General features: G+C 44.1%; 1 pseudogene; it reads right to left on the minus strand.

The window, feature by feature from the left end:
• Nucleotides 1-433: 433 nt before the first annotated feature.
• Nucleotides 434-20,805, minus strand: LOC121148969 (annotated as a pseudogene).
• Nucleotides 20,806-26,862: the final 6,057 nt, after the last annotated feature.

Consider the following 26,862-nt stretch of genomic DNA (forward strand, 5'->3'; position numbering starts at 1 on the left):
CAAACTCCTAGAGGAATTCCATTGGGAAACACTGAAAGGCATAGGTACAAGCAACTACATCTTGAAAAATACACCAAATGGACAACTAAAGCAAACATAAGTAAACCGGGTTGCAACAAGCTAAGAAAATTCTGTACTGAAATGAAATTTTTTTTTTCCTTCCAACGACTACTTTGTAAAGGCAGCCACAAGAGGAGAAGGGATGCAGGCTGGTGCTGTAGCAACTCCAGGAGTCACAGAAGAGGGACGGTGTGAGGCAGGCATGTTGGGAAGGGTGGCACCAAGTCTCTGGGTGCTCCATGCGGCTGTCCGACAGTCCCTGGGAAATCTGCAGGGTGGCCAGACTGTGAACTCTGATGTGGGCCCTGGGCAGCCCTTGCGTCAGGGGCCTCAGGCCCTGGTCCTTAGGTAACTCTGACAACACGGGATGTTGTCAGAGCCCTCAGAGCTCAGAGGTCTGAGGGTCCAGTATGGCCTCCTTGACTTGGAGCTGCCCGTACTCCTGGCAGGGCCCATCCTCGTCCTCTTCGCCACCCCAGCTCCCAGGACTCGTGTGTGAAGGGCACGGCGCCCTGGGCCTCGGAGAAGCGCAGGTGGTACAGCAACTGCACCCACTTGCCGAACTCGCGTTTGCGGGTCTCAGGCAGGTAGAAGGCGAGGCCCATGCAGAACTTGACCTTCACTTGCCGCCACCTCTCGTTGTGGATGAAGAGCTGGATGAACTGCAGGGGGAACAGTCTGGGCCAGGGAAGGGGCAGCCTCAGGTGCTGACACCTCCCTCTCCTTCCCCATCAGGAGCCTTCCCTTCTGGGTCTTCATTGCCTTTGGCTCTGTTCCTTAAACAAAAACAAACACAAAAATGGGAGCCCGGTGTTGCAGCCTAGTGGCTAAAGTCCTCGCCTTGCATCCACCGGGATCTCATATGGGCACCGGTTTGTATCCCAGCTGCTCCACTTCCCATCCAGCTCCCTGCCTGTGGCCTGGGAAAGCAGTGGAGGATGGGCCAAAGCTTGGGACCCTGCACCCGTGTGGGAGACTCGGAAGAGGCTCCTGTTCCTGGCTTCAGATCAGCTCAGCTCCAGCCAATGTGGCCACTTGGGGCGGGGGCGGGGGTGAGCCAGGGATGGAAGATCTTCTCTGTCTCTCCTTCTCCCTGTAAGTCAGACCAGGTCCATCCATTTCTGGTCCTGTGGACCCCTTGGTTTCCCGCCCAGGGCTGGTCGAGCTGAGGATTTCAGAGGTCGGAGGTCAGGCAGGGGCGGGGCAATCACCATAGGAGCTGTAGCTGTCTGTCTTCCTTGGCGGGGCTGGCCAGCAGCAGCAGGTCTGGGAGCTCCAAGGCCGTTCTGGGGACTGCCATCGTCATGGTCACCTTGTTGGCGACTTCTCCCGAGCGGGTCACCGCTCAGGAGGCAGCGCTGCAGCAGCCCAGGGCCGGCCTGTGGGAAGGCTGCATCCAGGGTCACTCTGCTCCATCCAGGGCCGGCTCAGCCTCCAACCCCCGCTTCATCGCAACGCCCCCGCCCCTGGCAAGCCACAGAATAAAAAGGAGTTTCAATTTTTGCACCATATAGAGAATTAATATTCAGGATCTATAACGAGCTGGAAAAACTCAACAAACATAAACGATTTAGTTAAGATACAGGTAAAGGACATGAGCAGTCATTTTTCAAAGGATGAAATACAAATGACAGACAGATACACGCAAAACATTCATGCTCACTAGCCATCATAGGAAAATGCAAATAAAAGTGTCTCTGAGGTTTCCCTACATTCTATTTAAAATCACCATCCGCTGAAAATAATAATTAAAAAAAAAAACCACAATAAATGCAGTCAAGAATGTGGGGGAAATGGCACCATAATCCACTGTGAATGGGGATGTAAACTCGAAAAACCATTATGGACCACACTTTGAAGATGTCTCAGAAATCTGAAAATACATCTACCATGTAATCCAGACACTTCACTCCTGAAAATTTACCTAAAATGAAATAGTCTATGAGAGGATATTTATACACCCAAGTTTATTGCAGCACAATTCATGATAGCTTAGATGTGGAATCAACTCAGATGACCAACACTGATGACTGCATTAAAATATGTGTGTGTGTGTGTGTATACACTTGAAACACACTTGAAAAAAGTCTAAAAGTCTATCTTTAACCAGAAATGTATGCAACTGTAAATCATTATGCTTAGTGAAATAAGCCAGTATCAAAGACAAAAATCACGTGTTTTTTTTTTCTGATTTGTGGCGATTAATATAGAACATAATAAAATGTAAGAATGAAAAGGTTATGTTATGATATGTTGTGATATGGTTTATTTTTTGGCATATATTTACACTTCATTAGAAATGTGGTGCTCTGGTCTTATTGTTTACTCTTGTGATTTTTGGCAAACCAAGCTTCTGAGAAGAGATTGTATTAAAATTACAGGCTATTTAAGATATGAAAGAGAAGGTGATTTATTCCTGTGGAATGAAGACAGTGAGGTTAATGTGCTTGTCTTTTTGAATGCTCACATGGAATGCATAAAATATGTTCTCTTTATATTAACAAGTATTGTAAAATTTAAAAAGAATGAAGTAATGGAAAAATATGAACTGGTTATTTTCAAAGGATGATACAAATGGCTAATAAGTAGAGTAAAAAAAAGAGGCTCAGGATCCTTAGTCATCAAGGAAAGGCAAAAAAAATCTACAATGATTTTTCACCTCATGCCAATTAGAACGGGTATTCTACAAAGATAAAAAAGCCATTATTCTGATGATAATGGTGGGATACACTTACATTATTGATGGTGGGAATGTAGTCTAGTTCAACCATATGGAAGACAGAAAGGAGAGTGCTCAGATATTTGAAAATGTCCCTTGTGATACAGTCATCTTATTAATGGGAATGTACACTACCTTAATAGAATCATCATATTAAAACTAGTTATAGCCCCATGTTTATTGCATATTATTTTCTTTTTTATTACATTTTATTATTATTGCTATCATTTTATGATACAGCTCCATATTCCCTTATCTCCTCCCCAATTCCCTCACCCCCACCTAGTTCCTCTATATCATTGCTGACATATAGTTATTTATACTCAGTCATATGTTCATCATTGAGGGCATGGACAATGGCAGACAATCCAGAATCCTTTGGTCATGATATAGCAAACAGTTTCATTTAAGTCCATCTTTGGAAGTAGAAATGCATACTACATTGCATCCTCACATCTGGATATGTTAGTCTCCATTTCACAGCTACTGTACTTACCCTTAAATGCAAAGTCATGATACAAAATCAACAATAGAAAGAAAAATGGAAATTTACAATGCCATGAAGTTAAATGACATGTTACTAGCTATGACAGTCTCCATTACACAGCTACTATAAATTCCCTTAAAAAACCACAAGACAAAATCAACATTAGGGAGAAAAAAGAAATTAACAACACCATGAAGTTAAATAACATGCTACTAAATGACTAACATATAACTGAAGAAATGAAATCAAGAACCTTCTTGAAGAAAATGAGCTAATATTGAGAATCAACTCACACTTCTATCAATGTGAAAATCTATGTGTCATAAATATGTATTTAAGTATATATTTATATGTATATGAGTAAAATATGGAACACTACTAAATCATAATAAAAATGAGAGTCTTTTGCGTTTTAATGAATACAACTGAAATCCATTATTGTAGCAAGTCTTAAACACTCAGGTATGCTTTCCTGATTTGCGACAGCTGATATGGAATACAAAAAAGTTTTAGAATCAGGTAATCTCTTTGAGATATTATTTCAATTTTCCCCATATTTATATTCCAGGAAACTGTGATCCTTCCAGTTTTAGTTTTGAAATATTAAGAGTAGAAAAAAAATTAAGCCACTAATATTGAAGTGGATTAAAATTACATCTTTGAACATCTGATGAAGATAGGAGAGGAAGAGACGGATGTGAAGTTTAGCCAAGAGTTGCAAGAATTTTTGGGGACTTTGCCTGTGGAATGCATACAATCTGTTTTGTTTATAAATGTTTTTGCTATAATAAAATAATATAATTATACAGTATGATGTCACAAGAATGTTTTCCAATGTGCTTTTCAAAGCTTAACACAGTTAACAAGGAATGCATTCCACAGAAAGTACAAGTCAATCACAAAGTAAATGAGTTTGAAAAATATTAAAGTCTAGCTCTTCAACTAAGGTGGAGATAGACCTTGTTGAAAGTGAAGCCTAACTGAAATTTGATCTAACTTTATACTAGAGGTTTTGGAAACAGAGGGTTTGATCAATGCATGGACAACGGCGGCGATAAATAGAAGCACTAGAACCTAACAAGGAGTGCCACTAATGGGCATTAAGCCATTTCAGATTAGACTGAATGCAAAGAGATGGCCCTATCATAACATGGAAACCCCAATATACAGAGAAGTGACTGACAACATCTTTACCATGCCCTTAGCACTTAAAGTGTCTGTCCTACTTTTGGGTATGTTTGTAGTTTTGAATTCAAATAATAGAGGTCAATAGCTCACTTATGAGATCTGAAAAAGAGTGTTTGTGAGAGGAGTAAATTGAGGTAATTATCACCACAAAACATTTCTTATGTAAGCATTTGGAGTCATTTCATATCCAAATTACATTGCATCTCTCTTAAGGACATGTTCTTTGGTTTACCAGAAGGCATAAAAATGGTGAGTTAACTTCTTTAAAGTCTCAACATGTTAGGTACATAGACACAAGTTAGCAGATATTGAGATAAGACATTTTGATACAATTAAATACTTTAGAAGATAATGTTCCTGAAAGCCCATTGGACTCCCATTACAGTACACTGGAGCAGCCTGCTGTTTACTGAAGTCAGGACTATCAAGACAATCTCCCTGCTGTTGATGTAACTTAAGGATGCTCTCACAGAACTTGTGATGGTGAGGACCACCTGCTTTCCATTGTGAAAGACAGCCTTTTACTCTCTTCAAAGAAATATTGTTTCTTAAGCAGAAAATCTTGCTTCGTGTCTGTCTTTCTCATTCTCAGATCAGTGCAATCCAACAGAACTTGCTGTTACCCTTAACAATATCGATATGTTTGTGTCCACTGTGCATGTCTTCAGCCTGACACAGACATTGAACACTAGTACTGTGATTGTGACAGAAAATATAATGTTATTTTCTATTAGATGATTAATATTGAAGTTAAATTCGTCACATATGGTCTCTAACAAAAATGAAACATTGGATTTAAACTTTCAGGTGACATAGTATGTACACTCCCTTTGTATTAATGAATAGCTTGAACAGTATTTTATCAAGTTACAAAACAAAGAAAGCTGCATATAAAATTGGCATAATTAAACTGCTTGTAAATTTTAGGGGTTTTTTGGTTGATTAGTTTCATGAATGCTTAAGTATGATTGTTAAATGATATACTTGCTGATGGTCAGAATTTCATTGCTTAAATCTTTTTTTCAAATTTAATTTAATTTTTAAAAATATTTTGACAATCTTTATATAGTTAATTAGGGTAAAAAGGTTCAAGGGCTACAGGAAAGTGGGTAAGACTAATATTTTTTCCATATTGTTTCCTTCATCTTTAAAAAGGGGGTATTAAGGGAGAAGCCCCACCCAATTTCCCACCCTCCCCAGGTCCCGGATGTAGGGTATGCTCTGAGGTTCTTGCCCAAGTGGTTTTGGTATTTCAACAGTTATGAATCGCTGCCAATCTTGCCACTCCAAGCACTATGAGGTCCTTGAAGAATTCACTGATTGACATAGTCCATCTTAGCTGAGATGGTTGATCTGTTCTGTCTTCTCTCTTTTCTTGGTCAGGGTTCTGAGTCCACATTGCTTAAATCTTAATTAACTTATACAGAATCCTCAACACAATAAACTTCAATAAACAGCAAAGCAACTAATAGATAAGAAATACATTATTATATATGCCAAATGTTCATGTCATCTGGTTTAATGCAAATCTTGTTTTGTGAGTGAATTTCTTTTTTCCTAGTTTAATGTTGTCAAGAGTAGGAATTACAAACAGTTTCAGATATAACAACAGTTATAAATCCTAAAACAAGGATGATTTATAGAGAGGGTTAGATGAGACAGATAAAATCTTATATCTCATTTCCAAATTTCATAGGCATTCAGAAGATTCAGAACTGCTTTATCTATACACATGGTTGGTTTCAGAAAATTACTTAGCATTAATTCGGTTCTGTATTTTATGTGTCACTAGAGAAAAGTATGTCCCAGGAGGCTAAAGCATATTATGGTGTTTGGGATTCTGTTTCCCTGTCTTGAGCATCAGTAGCTCTGCAGCTGATTTGACTCAGGACTTAAAATGGAACAGATTTGCTGTTTTCAATCACAGGAGGATAACAGGGAAAAAGGAAGAAAATTCAATCCCAGTGGAGAGCTGCAAAAACAAAAACAACAAAAACAAACAAAAAAACGATGGTAGAATTTGTATAGGAAGCAGCGTGGTGCTGTGGAGAAGCCAAGATGATGAAACCGTTTATCTGAGTGAGGGATATCTCCAGTGATTCCTATAGATGTCACCATTTTGGATTAAGGTGAGAGGAAATTATGCAGTCTTTGTCAATGGTGATGTTGCCTGAAGTAGAATCACGGACCCCACTGATCTTAGGTCAAGCCTAAAGCAGTAGTGGAAGACAGATACCCACCTAACTCCCTGAAGTTAGAGCATAAGATTCCCTCCTTCCCTCAACCTTAATGTCCATAATTGAATTTTAAGGTAACTTATTAAAAATAAGATGATAGAGGCTGTTGTTGGTTCCCTCTGAATATGAATCTGGCTTGGGGGAGGTGGAAGTCAGGGCACACACTTAGAGCAATGAAGCACTCCTCTTCTTACTCCATTATAAGGTACCTAGACTCTATTAGTCAAGGTAGAGTACCCAAAATTTCTTTAGGGCAGGAAGCTTATACTAGAATTTTCACACTCTCCATAGAAGGTGGAGGTTTATGTGGCAGAGTGAGTACAATGCACCTGCGACTGTTGCAGTATATCATTTTGTAACTGTCGGGATTCTGTGACATCTTAGTAGGTTGTGGGGCGATGTCTGTTTCAAATTTCAGAAGCTCAGAATCTCCTGAATAACTTGAGAGTCCTCTGTGAGAAGGCTCTGTGCTTATACTGAAAAGAACAAAGATCCTATGTGTGCCTCAGGGGGCTGCATGGGTGGGGTGCATAATCAATGTGGGCTCATGCTGTGCAGTCACTTCAGCTTAGAGGAGAGCAGTTGTGGGTAGGGCCCCATAGACTAGTGGCTAAAGTCCTCACTTTGCCCATGCCAGGATCCCATATAGGCACCAGTTATAATCCCAATCGTCCTACTTCCCATCAGCTCCCTGTCTGTGGCCTGGGAAAGTAGTCAAGAGCGGTCCAAAACCATGAGACCTTGCACCTGTGTGGGAGACCCAGAAGTTGTTTCTGGCTCCTGGGTTTGGATTGGCTTTCACTCCACTGCGGCCACTCCATTGTGCAATCAGCAGATGGAAGATCTCCTCTGTCTCTCCTCCTCTCTGTATAACTGACTTTCAAGTAAGAAAAAAGAGAGGAGTTGTATCTGATCATGAAGGCTGACATGAGGATATACTTCTTACTGCTCATGACAGCAGAGAGCTACAACTAGCTTGGGTGTTGTCTAGGAACTTGTCCTACTTTCAAACACTGGCCATTGCTCGATGTCCACACCCAGCACACCTTTTTGAATACCCCCTGAAGTAACAGTCATCTTACTAGGCACAGTTATATTTCAAAGAACAAAGCCATCAGAGGACAAAAACCAGTGTTTCCACAAATGTCAACAGGAAAGCAAAAATAAAAGAAGACATTATGATGCCAGAAAGATAATACACAAACATTTTAAAATGTGATGTGACATAATAGCATCATGGGCATAAAATGACTGCTCATGAAGAGCCACTCATTATAATAGTAGAAGGGAAATCAACGGAGGGTGAAGGGAACTTGGAACTGTATCACAGAACAAAAAACTAGTATGAATACAAACAGATGAATGAAACGCCTGCAAAGGAAATCAAAGGAAGGATGATATGGTCACTCAACAATACAGAGAAGCAAGTGCATGAGCTGAAGAAACACATACATCACATTGATGAGAAATTCTCTTGAAACATATATTGATGTAAAAATGAAACTGAAATATTAGAAATAAAGAATTCCTATGTCAAAAATATAATGGCAAGCCTTTACATACACCATGGACAGAAAAAAAAATGAAACTGTAGCTTACATATTAGAAAGCATATCAATCACATCAAAAATTAAGTAGAAAAGTCAAAAAAGTTATTTCAGATTATTTTGCCCTACCAAACATACATGTCTTAGGAGTTCCTTAATTGTGGATTAAGAATGCCGGGAAGAGGGGCGGGGCCGGCGCGCGGGGACGTAACCCTCGGCAGATGGCGGCCGGGGTCCTCAAGCCCGATCAAGCCTGTCTCCCGGAATGCAACCAGTAGCCTTCACGCCCACTCGGAAGGCTGCTTCGGGGCGGCCAGTGCGCCAGTTGGCGCCAGGCTTTGCCTGCTGGCCGCCCGGCCAGGGAGCCCTGAGAAATTGGTTCTCTGTATGCTGCTCAAGACGGCTTCATGCTGAAGCTATAGCGTTTTGGGGACACCAAGCAACCCTCAAGATTTCCAACGGCTATAAATCTCCCTCAGACGAATCTGCTGCTAACATGGTTTCACTCCATAAGTTCCGAATGATTGTAACTCCCAATATAATGCCAATTCCCTACGATACACAGTAACTGGGTGGGAACACAGAGAAATCTCTCATTTCCCTTGAAAAAGCTAGGAATCCACGTAGTGTAACCTGCAGGAACTAGATAAGTATCTCAAAGTTGATAGATCCAGATCTGCATTAGACAACAACAAAAGCTACAATGACACACAGGGGAATTAGGAACGACCCAAATAGTCTATTAACAAGTGGTCATATGCACAGAATAGGGGAAAACCCCAGAGCGGAACAGAGGGACTGGAGGAGGCTTATCCCCCACCGATAAGGACTCCTGGACTCCCACCAAGGTCTATCAGAACGGACACAAGAACGTCAACGCAACTGCCAAAGAGAATACGGGGACCTGGAATGCCTTCGAATGCTGTGAACCCAGAGGACAGACACCCCCTCTCTTTGGACCAACTACACGAGATGGAAAAAGCCCGAGTCCTTCCACAAAGGAACCAACGACATCAGAACAACGACTAGGAACCACGATTGGTCATCAGAACCAGAAGATCAATAAACTTCCGGCGGGACAGTGGCGGAGGAATCCTCTCCAGTCCTTACCTAGTTTCAGCTCTGGGCCTCCACCCCCTATAAAGACCAACAAGGTTCCTCCTAAACCCCCCTCCCCCCTACACACACACACACTTACACACACACTCATATACACACACTAATAGGATGAGATAACTAAAGAACAATAAAGATAGGTCATCAAGGACTTACTCATATACTATTAGATGGAACATAAAAAACAAGTACCCACTAGCAAGGTTTGAGAGATTTCTCTGCAACACCCCCCAAAATTGTTACACACCTCAATTGAGGAGGTGACATTGAAATAGTTGTAGAAGGTAATCAAGAACTTACATGTAATTTTTACATATTGTCTACTCAACACTATGTCAGACATCTAATGTTTGCCTGGATTTAACCTGTAACTTATGCTGGGTTGAATGTTACTTTTCTGAACCTGTCACTGATACTGTCTAAACCCAGAGGTGTGGAAGAATTGAACTTTTTTTTTTTTTTTAACATATTGTTCACTCAACACTATACCAATTAACCCCATAACATTGTATATCGACGCTGATGTTTTGTTGGGGGTTTTAACTGACCGGAACTTTACTCTGTTGGCTCTACCTTCAGACCAGAGAAGGTCTCCCCAAGAGGCCACTGAACTTATCTGGACAATAGGACGCTGGACTTTATGCTGGGTACATGCTCACAATGCAGGAATTTCAACGGAACTTGAACTGTGGTTATGCAACAAGATGGAGCAATCCACTATGGGAGGAGGGGTGTGGGAGGGGCGGGGGGACTCCCCAATGCTTATAAAACTGTTTCACATAATACAATGTTAATAAAATTTAATAAAAAAAAGAATGCCTTAAAAAAACTATTGAAAGAGATAATAGCAGGTTTCTCTAATTTGAAGAAATATAAGCATATCAAAGTAAAGGAAACATATTACACAGAACTCCTAACAGACATGACTAGAAAAGATCTTCACCATGATGAATTGTCATTTCAAAGCATCTGAAAACATTTTAAAGTAAAATATAAATGAAAGATTCGAAGATATATGTAAGTGAAATATTAGATTACCTTCCATGAGGCTCACAGTTGATTTCTCATAAGAAATTTTACAGGCTAGGAACGAATGGAGAAATGCTGTCCACATACAAAAAGAAAAAAGGAAACTGTCAACACAGAATACTGTACCTGGATAAACTGTCATTTACATACAAAGATTAAATAAACACCTTCCAAAACAATGAAATTTAAAGAACTTCTCATCACTGATCTAACCTTACAAGTGATTCTTAACAATATGCCTGAGACAGAGGAAAATGGTCAAGATCATTTAAGGTGTGCAGGCAGTAGATATCTATATAAAAACTACCAACTATATACAAGGGAAGAATTCCTATACCTGCACAACTGTATTTCAGAAATGATTTAAAAATAAATGAGTAAGCTCAAAAAGTGGAAATGTTACTGTTTCTCAACAAAATGTTGTATATAAATAGCCTGAATTCTTAAATGAAAATATACAGACAGGCCAAATGGATCAAAAGAAAAGACCCATGGATTTGCTACAAGCAAGAAAATACCACACTAATAAAGACACACAGAGCTTCTTTATTAGTATACATCAGTGAATGTGAAAGGTTGGAAAAAGATGTTCCATGCTAGCAGAAAGCCAAAGTAAGCCGGAGAAGCCATCCTAACATCCAGCCAAACAGGTAATTATCAAGTAACTCTTATATTTACCTTTATCCTGAAATTACTCATGTTTTTCAAAAACCACTTTTTTGGCTTAATGGGTGAAGACAGTACATTTTGAATTTGGAAAACTTGCGGCTCACAATGCTAGATTCTTGAAAATAGACTCATTCCTCTAACCTACACTTGGTTTTGGTGAACTGCCTATCCAAGTGCTGAGCAACAACAGCCTGATTAAGTATCTGATAACACTCTCACATAGGAGACGTCACAATTGAGATGTCAGGAATCAATTTATTCCTGTTTCTACCGCAATAACACCACACTCTGGCAAGGGTGGCATGCTCATTCAGTTGTGTAACAACGAACCTTTTGCTTTCTTATTATTCTTATAAATCCAGACATTCTAAAAAAAAAACATACCACTGAATAACTTATCTCCGATCTTGTGAACATGATCTTCCATGTACTACAAGACAGGTTATGAAGGCTCTGAGACACTTGAGAACGTGGAAACAATGGTCTTACCCACTTTCCTGTAGCCCTTGACCCTTTGTGCCATAATCAACTATGTAAAGATTGTCAAAATAAAATAATTAAAAAAGAAAAAAGTAAATTGACCTAACTCAGCTCTAGGGGGCAAAATGGCTTGTGAAATCCACCCTGTTTGCACATTGCCAGTCTGTGATCTGCTGCCCTGTCTCTCTGCTCCTGATGAAATCAAATAGACCAGCAGGACAGGCAGTTTTTGTTTGGGTTCACTGACTTAGCTCTAGATAGACTTCCTTTCCCTCCTGTTTGCTGGTGTTATTCCGGCTGCTGGTGCAATTTGGATTGCCACTCACTGAATGCTGCTGGAGTACCAGCCACTGCAACATCACACCATTGTTTCTGCTGCTTCCCTGTCTGTCAGGCTCCAAGTACCCCTCTGCTGTTGTTGTTCTGTCCTCCCCTATTTCCTGGAATGTGCCCTCTCTGCTTCACACTGGCTAATATTTCTGCATCTTTTTAAACATGTCCTTACCCTATTCCACCATCTTGATTCTCTCAAATTGGGAAATTTAAGCAACATCTATGTAACTCTACCAATGACCCAGATAAGTACATCAGCATTTGAGAGAGGATCTATGCCCTATATAATATGAACAGGAGGAATTTTACCTTGTCTTAAATGAAACTATCTGATTGAGAGAAATAAGCTGGATGTGCAAATGGGATATGCATTTGTGCATTCTAACCAGGAGAAATATCCCAACTTGGGGAAATGTCACTCCAACCATTAACACTGATGGGAGCCTAAGGAATCTGCTTAACAACTGGTGCCAAAAGTGCTTTCTCCATTGTATTATACAAGGCCTGGAGGTGCTCCAATGGAACATGTGCCCAGTTCTCCTTGTGATATCAAGGAGCCAAAGAGCTGCTGTCGTACTCAAAACAAATATTATAAACACCATAACTAAATATACTCTGGAATGGGTCCCTGAAGTCTCAGAGGGAGAAAATTTTATTAAGACAAGATCCTAAACTAATCTTCCCCACATGTACAACACAGGCTCCAAATATCTGTTAAGGAAAGAGGAAAAACAAACAAAACAAAACAAAACAAACAAACAAAAACTAGATTTGGTTTCTGAGATGTCAAGACAAGGAAAAAGATAAGAAAATGGATTGCAGGCATTTTGAAATGATGGAAGTCCTACTGGGTATCCTGGTAGAAGAGCCCAGTGAAATATTAAGCTGATGTACTTTCCCTGTCATCATGAGGAGCTCTTCTTGTGTTAGTACCCTGAGAAGCATCCGTTTTCACTTGGTGCATGCTCAATATGTTGAGAAAATCTTCAGTCTTTTGGTATTAGGGCACATGAATATGACAAATGTTGTTCCCTAGGGCACCAAATCATGATCTCACTTGCTCCTGCAGAACTACAGGAGCCCCTGGCAACATTGATCTTGAGGGGCAGTAGGTGAATTTCCTGATACCAGAGCTTGTTTCTTACCTGTGACTTTTTTCCCTGGTAACAAAAAAATCTATAAGTTAACCATGCAAGAAGTTGCTGACAAGGTGCAAGAGATTTTCTGCCCACTGGATGCTGTTCTCAGAAAGACCACAGCAGTAACTTCCATGTCGATGATTTTCTCCAATACTGGGGAGGTACTCCTAGCCTAAACACAGGGATAACTACTGGTTCCCCTGGAAGTGGAGGGATGTTTCATATTCTTGATGTTAAGAATGACTCCCACCTGTGCACCGATAGCATCATAGCAGATAAGGATAAGATGCCAACCTGAATCAAATGCAAATGTCAGGCAGATTTTGTTCTCAAAATAAAAGTACTGCCATTATGACAAGATGTACAAAAGTGAACCTTGAGTTAATCTCAAACACTTCATAAAAATGGAATGTTTATAGGATGTACAAGTTCTTAGATTACATTATGGATATCTGATGGTAGTATTCTTTTGAAAGAGCAATCTTCTATGGAATAGAAAAGGAAAGGAGGTTTAAAATCTCAGAATAATTAGTAGGTTTGAGTCCTTTGAGCAAGGTATTCATCTTCAGTGAAGATAAGTTTCTTCACCTGAAAAGGTGGCCTGTAGCACCAGTTACCAGACAGAGTAACAACATGGCCAAGATGCAGTGATGTTTGTGAAGACATCTTAGAAAAACACATCCTGCACCTGTCACATAATAGATGCCATAAATATTATAACCATGGTCTAAAATAATATGGATGTTTAGCAGAGATGTGTATGAAAAGGTAAAAATTACTGGGGAATAGAACAGTAAGCATGGAATTGAACAATCTCAACATGTCCTAGGGCAGGACAAAGCTCAGTAATAGGCTAGAGGAAGCCAGAGGAGGACTAAAAGAGCAGAGTATGGAAACCATGGAGCATGGTGAGAAAGTAACACTGTGTTTTTTAATTTTGATATTTAATTTTATTTTTTATATTTTATAAATTTGTATTATAATTTTATAATACAGTTCCTTAGGCCCTGGGATTTCCCTTACCACTTCCCCAAATTCCCTTTACCCGCCCGTGAGTTGCCCTATATTATTACTAGAGTATTCTCATAAATAGTCACAAGTTCATCTTTGTGACCATGTACATTGGCAAAGTGTCCAGCATCCTATTGTTTTTTTTTTTTTATTGTTGCTTACATTATATTATGTAGTACAGTTTTATAGGCGCTGGGGATCCCCCCCACCCCTCCCATACCCCTCCCCCCATGGTGGATTCCTCCACCTTGTTGCATAACCATAGTTCAAGTTCAGTTGAGATTTATTGCTTGCAAACACCTGCCTAGCATAAAGTTCAGCGTCTTATTGTCCAGATAAGTTCAGTGGCCTCTTGGGGAGACCTTCTATGGTCTGAAGATAGGTCTAACAGAGTAAAGATCCGGTCAGTTAAAAGCCCCAACAAGGCCTCAGTATCATTATACAGCATTATGGAATTAATTGACATAGTATTGGGTAAACAATATGTTAAAAATAATGCAAGTTCCATTCTTCGAAACATCTGGGTTGAGACAGTATCAATGACAGGTTCAAAAAATAACAAACCACCAAACAAAAAATTACAGGTTAAATCAAGGCAAACATGTGGTATCTAATCTTTTGGGATTCGCTCATTTCCCTTAGCATTATAGTTTCCAGTTGTGCCCATTTAGCCACAAAGAACTGCATTTTGTTTTTTTTAATAGCTGAGTAGTATTCCATGGAGTAGATGAACCAAAGCTTTCTTATCCAATCTTCTGCTGATGGGCATTTCGGTTGCTTCCATGTTTTCGCAATTACTGATTGTGCTGCAATGAACATAAGGATGCATGTTGGTTTGTCGTAAAACAGGTGTTTTGGATATATTCCTAGGAGTGCTATTGCTGGGTCATATGGTATGCTGATTTTGAGTTGTTTGAGTGTTCTCCAGACTGATTTCCATAAAGGCTGTACCAATTTGCAGCTCCACCAGCAGTGGAGTAGGGTTCCCTTTTCCCCGCATCCTCGCCAGCAAGCGTCGTTGGTGTTCTTGTTTATGTGGGCCAATCTTACTGGTGTTAGGTGGTACCTCATCGATGTTTTAATTTGGATTTCCCTTATTGCTAGGGAGCTGGAACATTTTTTCATATGTTTGTTTGCCATTTGGACTTGTTCCTTTGTGAAATGTTTGCCCATTTCCCGTGCCCATTTCTTGAGTGGCTTGTTTGTTTTGGTTTTTTGGTTGTTTTGAAGTTCTTTGTATATCCTGGAAATTAGCCCCCTATCACCTATATCGTGTGCAAAGATCTTCTCCCACTCTGTGGGTTGCTTTTTTACTTTGTTGATTGTTTCCCTTGCTGTACAGAAGCTTCTTAGTTTGATGAGGTCCCATTTGTTTATTCTGTTCTCAACTGCTATTGCTTTTGGTGTCCTTCTTAGAAAGTCGGTACCTACTCCTAGGTCTTGCAGGGTATTTCCTACATTTTCTTGCAAGAGTTTGAAGGTTTCTGGATGTAGGTTTAGGTCTTTTATCCATGTAGATTGGATCTTAGTGTATGGTGATAGATGTGGGTCTATCTTTTTGTTTCTACAGGCTATCAGCCAGTTGTCCCAACAACATTTACTAAAGAGTCCTTCCCAGCATCCTATTGTTAAGATACAGTAAACAGTTACACTGGGAGTCCATCTTTGGAGGTAGAGATGCATACTGGATTGCATCCTCACTTTTGATATGATAGTCTCCATTACAGATATTATACATTCCCTCCAATGAAATGCCACAATACAAAATCAACAGCAGGAATAAAGAAGAAATTAAAAAACACCATGAAGTTAAATAACATGCTACTGGATATGATAGTCTCCATTACACAATTACTACACATTCTCTTAAATGAAAAGCCACAAAACCACATCAACAACAGGAAGAAAGAAGAAATGCCATGAAGTTAAACATGGTGCTGAATGACCAATGTGTCACTGAAGCAATGAAGAAGAATATCATGAACTTTCTTGAAGAATATGATGCTATTGTATGATCTCTATGAGTCAGAGAAGAATTCAATGAGGAAGAAAATGTTTTGAAGAGATGAAACTAACTAAAAAAATCAAAATCCATGAAATAGTTTTAACTTTTCTTTGTGAGATATATCTTCTGTAGGCAACAACTAGATGGGTTTTTTTAAAATCCAGTCTGCTAATGTATGACATTTGGTTGATGAGTTTAATCCATTTACCTCCAGTGTTAATATGAATGAGTGGTAAATTGGTTCATGTCATTTTAGCAATGGGTAATTAATTCATTTAGTCTTCTGTTGTTATTTTACTGGGCTGTTCTTCACATTTGCCATTGGTTTTGGTGGCTGCTATTCCTCTTCTTGCCAACAATGTTTTGCTTTTAGAATCTGGACTATGTCATTCCATTCTCTTCTGGCCTATAGAGTTTCTTCTGAGAGGTCTGTGGTGTGAATTTAGTTGGCATTCCTTTATATGTCAATTGATTTTTTTTCACATGCATATTTAAGGATTTTTTTCCTTATGTTTGATTGAACAGAGCTTGATTATCACGTGTTGTGCTGAAAATCACTTTTGGCCAACTCTGTTGGGAGTTCTGTGTCCATCCTGAATGTTGTTTTCCAATTCTTTCTCCAGTTTAGGGAAATCTTCGCTAATTATTTTATTGAATACACCTTTAATCCCAGCTTCTCTTTCTGCACACTGTGAGACTCTCATAACTCTTATATTTGGCCTTTTAATAGTGTCTTTCAAATCATGGCTGTGTTGGTTTGATTGACTGTGAACAATGATGTATACAGCAATGTTTAAAAATTACTACTTGGAGTCTGATGCTATGGTATAGCAGGAGAAACATCTGCCTGTAATACTGGAATCTTGTATGGGCACTGATTTGAATGCTGCCTGCTTCACTTGCAATCTGGCTCTCTGCTTATGGCCTGGGAGGGCATTGGAGGGTGGCTCAGGTCCTTGGGCTTCTGTATCCATGTGGTAGGCCTTGAGCAGCCTCCTGTGTTCTGGCTGCAGAGCAGCCTGGATCTGGTCACAGCAGGCATTTGGGGAGTGAACAAGTCGATGGAAGATCTCTTTCCTCCCCAACCCTCACCCTATCTCCATCTCTATTTCTCTCTGTAACTCTACCTTTCAAATAAATCTTTTAAAAATTTACTACATGCAGAAAATTTCATGGTACGTGAGCTTAAAGGAAGCTGTGGTTCGACAGAATATAGACATCACTCCTTTACAATAAAAATAGTGAACTCTTGGGGCTGGTGCTGTAGCTCTACAGGATAACCCTTAAGCTGTAAGAGCCGGCAACCCATACAGGACCTGTTCATGTCCCAGCTGCTCCACTTCTGAGCAAGTTGCCTGCTAACGGCCTGGGAATGCAGCTGAGGAGGCCCAAGTGCTTCTAGCTCTTGCCTTTGGACTGGCCTGGTCCTGACTGTTGTTGCCGTTTGGGGAATGAACCAGTATCTCTCTCACTCCCTCTTTCTTCTTCTCTCTGTAACTCTGCCTTTCAAATACAGAACTGCTATTTTTTTCTTTTTATCCCTTGGTATGGAGCTTGGCCCCTTTGGGGCACAGACAGTGCACACAGTGAAATGCCCAGCGAGGTCCGCAGTATGCAAGCCATGGGCAGGAGGCCATCTGCCCCAGGGGCCTTGGCTCCCAGCAGCTCCTGATCAGATGCCTCCCAGACAACATTAATGATCATCATTTGTTTAGTTGCAAGGCACAACATCAGAGTTTCCCTTTCTCTTTCTAAATATTTTTTCTATACATTCTTTTGAACATTTTAAATACTTATTGATAAATTCTTATCTGCTGCTTTCCCTATTGATCCACTGTTCCCATTGAGCATCTCCTGTTATATTTCAGGTATCATTTTTCCATTTTTGAGCATGCTAGCAAATTTTCTCTGATTGACAAAAATTGTATGTGGTAGCTTGAAGTTCCCCTCGCCCCAGCACTGGCTCCAGATCTCTGTTCTTACACTTGGCCCAAGGAGGGACAGTGACTTGCTTCTGTTTCAGAGCTACCTGTGGACTGGAATGGGCTTTGTGAGGAACAGGCCAGGAAAAACACAAGAAGCTAGACCATGGCAGCCAGAAAGGGGCAGAGCTGCCCCACTTCAGACCATATCTGAGAGTCCTTCCCCTTGGCCGTGACGTGGTGCTAAGGATTCTGACATGAGTGGCTCCTGCGTGTGGCTGCTCCACCTGCACCAGCTCTCTCCAGCCATGCCAGGCGGGCCTCCAGTCACTGCCTTCAGCGAACCTCCAGGACCTGGGGAGTTTGAGTTCTGGCATCTCCTGCTGCATATTTTGCTGCTTTCCCTATGACAGGTGTAAAGATGCTGTACAATGGCATCTGCTGGAATTCTGCCCAAGGCTCCCCTGGCACTGTCCTCCTGCTGTCTGCACACAGAGCCCACCTGCTTCCTCATGGTCCAGCCCAGGCCACACACTCTCTGAGACTTGCATTTCTCAGCCCAGATACAGTGACATCTCCTCTCTACTGCTTTATTTTCCCTAAGAATTCTTTGCACTGGGAACATAGCATCACTTAATGTACTCAACTTTTGAAGAAATTTATTTAAAAGTGTGATAGGGAACTGCACAAGGAGAGGCAGACAGAGATATTTCTTTCGCTTCTCTAGTTGCATATGGCAAAAACAGCTAAAGCTGAGAGCCTAGAACTCCATCCAGGTCTCCCACAAGGTGGCAGGGGCCCAAGGACATAGGCTATCCTGGATGTTTTCCCATGTGAGCTATCAGGGAGTCGGATGGAAGCAGAAGAAACGGGATGCTGTCATTGCAGGCAGCAGTTAACCCGCCGTGGCACCTCACTGGCCTGTGTGCACATCTCATCTAGTCTCCAGGATGACTGCCTTCGGTTCTGCTGCCATAAACATTGCATGGTGGAGCACATGAGAGCCTAGGGAGGTAAAGGTACAACTGCCTGGGGCTGAGGCACTGTTGGAACCAGGTCTCTGTCTCTCCAGAGCTTTCCTCCCACTGGTCAGGTTCAACCCCACACCTCACAGTCCATTCTTCATACCTGTGATATCTGTGTAGGCTTCCTTTAAATGACCTGACCTGCTGGGCCTTTGAGGCATAGGAGATGTGCAGTGTGGGAAGGATGGGCCTGTACTGTCTTTCATTCAGCATTTGACTTGTTAAAAGCCATTCACTGTGAGGATGGTGAGATGGCTCAACTTACTAATGCTCCACCTGCAAGAATCAGCATTCCCTTCCCTATTGTCCCCAGGTTGTGAACTGCTCCACTTCCCATCCTGCTTTCTGCTTGTGGGCTGGGAAAGTGTGAGAGGAGTTGGACTGGGCAGTAGGCAGTTAGGGTATTCTGGGTCCCCAAGTCATTTTTTTATATAAAAGAGAATTTCCCCACCATGTCTTAGATTCACCAAGGGACAAGGGTGTCTCTTCCAAGGGACAAGGGTAACATTAGCATATCAATTCCCCACCTGAAGCATCTCTGGCCACCATGTAGGAGGGCCTTAGGCTGATCTCCTTATCATTGAACAGAGGATTGGAGGAAATGCAGTACTCCTATTCCCAAGGCCAGGAATGTCCAATGTCTGACACCTGTCTGGTCCTTTGCCCCAAAGCCAAATACCAAGGGGACCAGGAATTTCCTTTTGTCCTTGGGGAGCCCCTTTGAAATAAACCTTTAAAAGTGCATTCCCCACCATTAATATGGGTTCTTCGTTTCCTCCTGCCACTATGGCAGTGGACTAGGGTCTTTTTCACTTTTCCTCCTGCCACTATGGCAGGGGGTAAGGGTCCTTTCTATCTCAAAGCCCCCTCCTGTCACTCAGATGGGAGTCTCCTTTCTCAACTTTTCTAATAAATCTTGCTTTAAAACTAAACTGTGTCCACATGAAAATTCTTCTTTCCTGCTGGACAAGAATTGAGGTTGCTGCCGTACTCGAGGTCAAAAACCCTACAACAAAAGCACTGGAGGATGACTGAAGCTTAGAAGCCTGCAGCCATGTGGGAGATCTGAAAGAAGTTCATACCTCCTGGCTTTGAATTGACAGCTCTAACCATTGTGGACATTTGGGGAGCGAAGTAGTAGCTGGAACATCTATCTCTCTCCTTCTCTCTGTTAACTGCCTTTCTAATAAAAATAAATCCTGGTCAGCAGATCTCTGCCTGGGGTTGGGGTCTATGGAGCCTCTGACCACTCACCAGGAACCTGGGGATACTGCCTCAGCTGGGCTCTGAAAAAAACAACTTAATTAAGAATCAAAAGGGTAGTCCTAAGGATTTTAGAAGGGTGCAGGTGGGCACAGGGCAGTGAATCCAGGCTCTGTGTGTTGACTCATTTTTCACTCTGCTCATGGAGATGCAGGGGAACGCCTCTCAGGGAGTGGGCCAGGAGTCCCTGAGGGAAATCTCAAGCAACGAATGGCTGCCTAGCTTAGACAAAGCAGGTTGCATTCCATTCTAGTGGACACTGCGGGGACTCACCCTTGCCTTCCAACCTGTTACAAACTCCACAGGGAGGAGGCAAAAAGAAGGCCTCCAGCCAGGGAGGACAGGCCGGGCAGTCCTCCCTAAATTACGCTGACTCACAGATACACCAGCTTATCAATATCATCATATTCCAGGAGGCTCCCATTCAGGGGAGCCATCTCCAGCACTGTGTCTGAGGCTGGGATCATCTTCATGGGCCCTGAGCCCAGGGGCTCCATGAAAGGCAGGGAACGGTCTCTAAAGCCCCTTTGGTTGCCCAGCTCTGCAGGTGGGCAGTCTGCACCTTGGACAGGCATCCGGAGATTGGGCAGACTCCACCACTGGAGCCACCTCCCCTTGTTCTACACACTTCATGGGGTCTTGGCAGGGTTGAACCCTCGTGGACACACTGAAGCACGCACTAGGGCCCCTTGGCCCATGGACTCTGATCTGTCTTGTTTGGCAGAATTTTCCTCCTCTTCATCTATCCCGCAGACAAGGCGGTAGGTGTCCAGTTTCACAGGGGGAGTCTCAGCAAGTGAAGTCAAAGACTCAGGTTATTTGCACAGCAGCTCTGGGTCCTGAGCCACTTCCCCAACCTGCAGTGTGGTGGGGACAGGAGCAGGCTCTTGAAACAGATGCTGGCCCACACTACAAGACTTGCCAGGCACTGCTAAAAGGAAAACAGACAAGGTTTTCTTCTCCACAGGCACACTGTGGCTGCAGGGTACGCTGCCTGCACCTGATTCCTAATATCCCCGCCACTTTGTGTAACACTGAAGACATCCTGTAACTGCTGACTCAGGAGGGAAGAATGTGTGCAGCATGGGCCAGGGCAGTGTCAGGGACACCTCTGGCTCTTCCTGGACAGCCCCACAGGGCAGCACAGGCCCTGACCTCCCTGCCTCAGCTCTGGGGACACATGGTATCAACTCAGGACCCAGTGATGTTCCAGGTACCTAACCTCCCGCTCCTGTGCCCCAACATGAGAACAGATAAACTGAGCATTAGTATCCCTCCTATATGGGTAGAATGACCCCTCAGGTGATGATGGTAAGAACTGAGACTGGGGGGCAGAGATGTGGTCACCAGCAGGGTCCTTGGGGATAGGGGATGCTCTCCAGAAAAGCAGTGGCAGAACATGCCCTGTGTTCTTCACCCTTGGGCCTCTACCACCTGAGGACACAATGCTGGACCTTTCTGATGGGAGATTCAGTCACGACAATCTCTCCCCAAGAGGACACATGCAAGGCACCAGCTGGGAGGCACAGCTGGGCTTCACCAGTTCCTGCAAATGCCTGCACATAGGTCTGCCCCTGTCACTTCTAGAACTGGACAAACCCACCTCTGTTCTGCAGGGCTGACCCAGGCTCAGGTCATCTATAGCAGCAGCAGCTACTGTGCCCTGTTCATCACCAAATATAGCAGGGTGGTGCTCCAGGTCATGCTGCCCTCTGTGCCCACAGACATATGGACACCAGGCTGGGCCTAGAACTTCCACACTTAGCTGCACTCTGGGTTCTGCTTGGGTCCACAGTCCTTGCCTCTGCCCCTGCCCTGCTCACATGTGTAAGATTGGATGCCCATAGAAAGGTCTTCTGAGCCTTGCTGGTGACCTCAGGTGGCTGGAGGGGATCAAACGCCCAGCCAGGGATTGGCCACAGCCCCTTGGACAGTCAGGAATGTTGGTTATCTGGGTGGAAAGTGGGGGTTGCAGGTGTGCTCGGCTCCTGGGTGCAGTGAGCCAAAGGCAGCTGCTCAAGCTGGACACTGAAGCTCCAGGCATGATCTGGCCTCTTCCCAAACAATGACGTCAACAGAACACCAAGGCCTAGAGCCCAGCCTGCCTCCCCACCAGACGCACATCTGGAGGCTGCCCCTCCTCACAAGAGCACATCTGGAAGCTGCCCGAGGCTCAGCCAAGCCTTGTGATTTGAAGCTTCTGAGGCAGAACTGAGGAGCAGGGGGAGAACAAGGTGATACAGGAGAGGTAAAAGGTCCTGCATGGGTTGAAAGTTGGAAGGCCTGGGCCCTCCCACTGCTGACACATCCCTTCCCTTCTCCTGCCCCATGGAGAATGGGCCCACCATTAGGAGGCAGGAGGCAGCGTAGTTTGGCTACTTCATGCTTGGAGGCCTGCAGCTGCTTGACTACGAAGTTGTTGTCCTGGGCCAGGCCTGCTTCAGGGACTCCTAGAGGAAGTCTTGGAGGTTGCCCTGTGGCATCTTCAGCAGGCACTCTAGGCAGGAGGGAGGGTGTCAGGCTGGGAGGGGCCATGGGGATGGTCCAGCAGCCATGGCTGCTCCAACCCCTGTCCCTGCTCTAACAAGTGTTGGCTGCGGCCCTCCTCAGAGACTTCCCAAGGGGCCCAGAGCTTGCCAGGCCTCCTCATCCCCACCTAAAACCCCATTCACTGTACAACATGGTACACTGGCTACTCCACCCCCAGAACCCTGGCCTCTTCAGGCCCTGAGTACTTACTTCGGTTCAATTTCAAGGTCACATAGGCCATGGTGGTGAGCATGTGTGCCCCTTCCAGTATAAAGATGTCCCAAATCCATAATGCCAGAGGGAACAGCACCTAAAATAGCAGGTATGAGAGGACCTCATCCATCCAGGCCTGAGCAGGGACCCCTGGAACTGTATGGTAGGCAGTGACCCTGTTCCCAGCACAGGCAGAGACCCCAGGAGGCTGCCTACATGAAGCCATAGCTCCTGTGTGAGGATCTCATTTCACCAGTAGTTGGGCCCCTGTCAGCCACATCTGAGCCCACTGTACATTGGGTGTGCAGAGCGTTCCTTATGTGTCTACTGGAGCTAGGGGCACTCAGGCATGCTGTGGGCAACTTGACACAGGAGTGGGAGAGCCAGGTACTAGATCAGGAGCTTCCTGTGCAGTGGGTTCCCCAGGGACACTTACCACATCCAGAAAACACTGTGTAAACCAGTGTACAGTGCATTCCTTGAGGCTCACTCCCTGCTTCTCCTAAGGAAGAGGCAGAGGAAGTTGAGGGCCACAGCAGGCCTGGAACTACCCCTGGCCTGAGCCCATGGCAGGGCCCCAGGAAGCAGAAGCCTAGCAGCAGGTGCATCTGCACCTCACAGCTACACAGGCTCCTGAAGGGAAAGTCCCTCCATCCCCTCTCCTCCTAGAGAATCTCCCTCAAAACTATGTCACCTCTAGGGATCAAGTGCTGGGAAAGTAAACCATACCCCACATTGCTGTAGAGCCAGTAGCCAAGGGAAGCCTTGGCAGGACAGTGTCTTCCTGATCAAAAAAGGCTGGAGACCTCTTTGTCCGCACATCACTGTGAACAGAGTCCCCGCTGGAGCCAAGGAGGCACTTTACTCACCAGGTGCTGGTTCGAGAGCAGGGAGGGTGCGGTGCACGAGATCTTCCAGGTGGTACTGGAACATCTCCAGTTTTGGGAGTCCTGGTTTGTAGAGACCTGAGTAGGATCAGCCCCTAGCCCTCAGGTCAGAGCCTCTTCCCAGGTGGGTGGCAGAGCCACAGGCAAGGGGTGAGGCCTTTCTGACCACCCAGGGGTGTGTGTGGGAATCTCAAGGGGACAGGTGGGTAGACACTTGGCGGTGCCACAGAATGTGGGTGCATGCAAGACTGTGTGGGATCGAATCCATGCTGCCCCCAAGTGACCACTCGGAACTCTGCACCCAGACTGGGTAGATGATGATCATCCCAACATGCGGGAGCGAGGATGGGGTGAGCCACAGAGGATGTACTGGATATGGCTCAGTGGGTAAGAGTGTGTGTGTGTAGATTCATGTGAGGCTCGAGTTACTTGGCCACAGATGGCACACATTGACCTATAGGCTCCCCCACATGACAGCCTGGACAATGTTGCAGGGCTTAGATGATAGAGATGGGGTGTATAGCTCAGTATAGGTGTCCTGTGGCAGCCCCCACTTCTAAGGAATCCTCCAAAGGGAGATTGTCCTCCACACCCAGGAGCCAGTGAGGGACAAAGACTCATTCATGTGGATTCATGAATGTGGACTTGCATGCAGTGAGTACACTTCACTGTCCACCTACCGGACATCATTTATTTCTCGTTCTCCATGAGCTGGACCAGAGCCCAAAATGCATTGTCCTCACTGAGCCACATCAGCAACAGCGCCACTATGTGGGTCAGGCCTTGGCCATGGCCCACCTCCTGCAAGAACCCAGAGCACCGTTTAGTGACCTCCTGGTTTGGATGATCTCAAGTGGATTCGGTGACCCCCATGGAAGGGCTTGATCATCCACTGAAGGGAATATGGAGAGGGGGGCAGCACCTGTGCCTCTCTTGCTCCTAGAGGTTAGGTCTTTAAGAACTAGAGCATGAGCCAGGCTTCCATATTCCTGAAGAGAACCCTTCAGGGCCTCAGCTCAGGGCATGCAAGAGAAAAGACCAGAGGCAAGAACATGTGTGCACCCCCTGGATCTCAGTGTGGGGCAGGAATCCAAGCTCCAACCCATGGCTTCCACTGGAGCTCCATTTTAGATAGGAGGAAGAAGCAACAAGGTTAGGCCTAACAAGGAAGGAATAGAGAATGGGCAAGTCATGGATGTGGATCCAAGCTGCCTGCACATTATTGCTATAGGCACCAGGCAGGGTGCTTGGGAGGCCAAGATCTTGTTGGGGTGGCCTGAGGAGTCTGGCAGCTCTGCTTTCCTCATGGGAAAGGTCTGAGTGGGTTTGTAAGGAAATGGAAATGTGTGGAGTGGAATTTAGCCCACTGTACTAGCCATGTCTTATGAGTGCCATCATGCCATGGCATCAAACAGCCCAGACCACAGCAAAGTCAGGCTACTTGTCCATCCTCTTGTAGAGCGCTGGTACTCAGAGTAGCATGCTTCACCCTGCCTGATCCCAGAGTGCAGAAAGCAGTACAAGAGGAAGGCACCCCTTCTGTTCTCAGAACTTGAGATTGAGTCCAGGGAGACCATTTGCCTGACCTCTACACTTGCTGTCTCAGTTGCACATAAGAGAGCCACCCAACAAGCCAGCCTTGGCAATCTGTGACAAGGGGCATTCTGGACAGATGTCAGGAATAGGAACTGGGAAGTGCATTCCAGAATACTCACAGGGTTGTACATGCTGTAGGCCATCAAAATTTCAAACAAATCCTGCTGCCTGGAAGAGAGAGGATGAGCAGAGCTTCCTTCGCTGCTGAGGCTCTCAGTACAGCTCTGCCGCCCTACCCTGCCAGTCCACTGAGGGCCCAGGTCAACTTTCTGCCATTTGTCCAGGGTGTGCTCTGGGCACCTGCTTGTTCTGAGCTGTCTGGGTAGAGCTGCCCACCAGAACACACAGACATTTCATGGTACATATAGTATGTGCACTTTTATTATCCTTCTGGTGGATTTCCACTTTGCACTGCTGGACATCTCTGTTGAGATACACTATGAGGGTTTTCCATGCCACAGAGAGTCATCACCCCATAAGTCAGTTCAGCCATATAAGGAGCAGCTCCAGCACCCAACTGTTTCCCATTGGGTTCTTTTGGCCACACTCTTCACATTCCACCAGCCAGGGCCACCCTTGCCTCATCCTTGCCTCTGGGACCTGGACTCTCTTAGGTGTCCCTGAGTGGATCACAGATTGGCTAGGCTTTGAGGGTCAGCCTCCTTTCTGAGCATAACATACCTGAGATCCATTCAGGTGAGCCTATGGCTTCATACTTTCCTGCTCACTGAATCCTGTTCTCTGATTCAGATACAGGACAGAATACACTTGATCTTATCCAAAACGCTGAGAAGCAATAAGACAGAATGCTTATCAATTTCCAGCTGACCATCACCCAGGCTACTTCCACGTCTGATGATTGTAGACATATCAATGGATGCTAGCGTGAAGGATTACCCTTACAGTGGTTTCCTCAATGGTTGGGGAAGTGTGCATGTGTGGGCTGGGTTCACATGGCACATGAGTGTTTTATCTTTGTGAAAATCTGCCCTGCTGTGCTGTTGAGTGCCAGACCACTGCCCCATCATAGCAATGACCCAGACTTGGGTCTGCATTCTGTATTCCCTGGGAGCTATGGTCCACATTGTTTCCATATCACCCTTTCTAACAGCATGCACTGGCAGCCCACGTTGGTTCAGGCATTCAGCATGTGTTCATATGTTGAAGCAATGAATAATCTGTGCTTTCTAGAAGTGTCCCTCCTGAGCCTGTGTCCCTGGGGTGCTGAGGACCTGTCTATTGCTTTTGTTATTTTGCTTTTTGTTATTAAGTTCTTTGTGTATTCTGGAAGTAATATTGTTACTAGATGTGAGTGAAAATAAATTCTCTTCCCCTGTGTTCCTTTTTTCATGTAATCTTAGGAAAGTGTATTCGATATAAATAAAGGTCCATGGATAAAAAAGAATT

This window comes from Ochotona curzoniae, unplaced genomic scaffold (assembly GCF_017591425.1).
Source record: "Ochotona curzoniae isolate NIBS_2020 unplaced genomic scaffold, NIBS_Ocur_1.0 contig_1858, whole genome shotgun sequence".
NCBI lineage: Eukaryota > Metazoa > Chordata > Mammalia > Lagomorpha > Ochotonidae > Ochotona > Ochotona curzoniae.